This window comes from Propithecus coquereli, unplaced genomic scaffold (genome assembly GCF_000956105.1).
Source record: "Propithecus coquereli isolate 6110/MARCELLA unplaced genomic scaffold, Pcoq_1.0 Scaffold469, whole genome shotgun sequence".
Lineage (NCBI taxonomy): Eukaryota > Metazoa > Chordata > Mammalia > Primates > Indriidae > Propithecus > Propithecus coquereli.
In genome coordinates this window covers 927,559-928,026 of record NW_012150496.1, presented here as the reverse complement: position 1 = coordinate 928,026, position 468 = coordinate 927,559, and the positions used below count along the sequence as shown (strand labels likewise).

Sequence of the window (468 nt, the reverse complement as noted above, 5' to 3'; positions counted from 1 at the left end):
CATACTTTTCTGAAAATAGTTTTATTTTCCAAAACAAAAAACACAAGGGAGGCTGGGCCCAGTGGCTCATGCCTGTAATCCTAGCACTTTGGGAGGCCAAGGTAGGAGGATTGCCTGAGGCTGGGGGTTCAAAACCAGCCTGGGCAATAGAGAGACCCTGTCTACACAAAAAGTAGAAAAATTAGCTGGGGTGGTGTGCGCCTGTAGTCCCAGCTACTTGGGAGGCTGAGGCAGGAGGATCGCTTGAGCCCAGGATTTGGAGGCTACAGTGAGCTATGATGTTGCCACTGCACTTCAGCCTGGGAGATAGAGTCAGACCTTGTCTCAAAAAACAAAACAAAAAAAGAAAAAGAAAAGAAAAAGAAAAGGAGAGAAGAGTGGTGCCACCACATTTTCACACATCTCTCTAATGTCTGGCTTAACGGAAGATAGCTGGATCCTCCTGTCTGCTTCAGCAGTCGAGGTGCT

At 47.4% G+C, this 468-nt stretch overlaps 1 protein-coding gene across 1 annotated transcript in view; it reads right to left on the bottom strand.

Moving 5' to 3' along the window:
• The window catches only part of NSF (N-ethylmaleimide-sensitive factor), a 187,097-nt gene that overhangs the window by 130,313 nt on the left and 56,316 nt on the right, over positions 1-468 (bottom strand). The gene's annotated exons all lie outside the window — the stretch shown is intronic.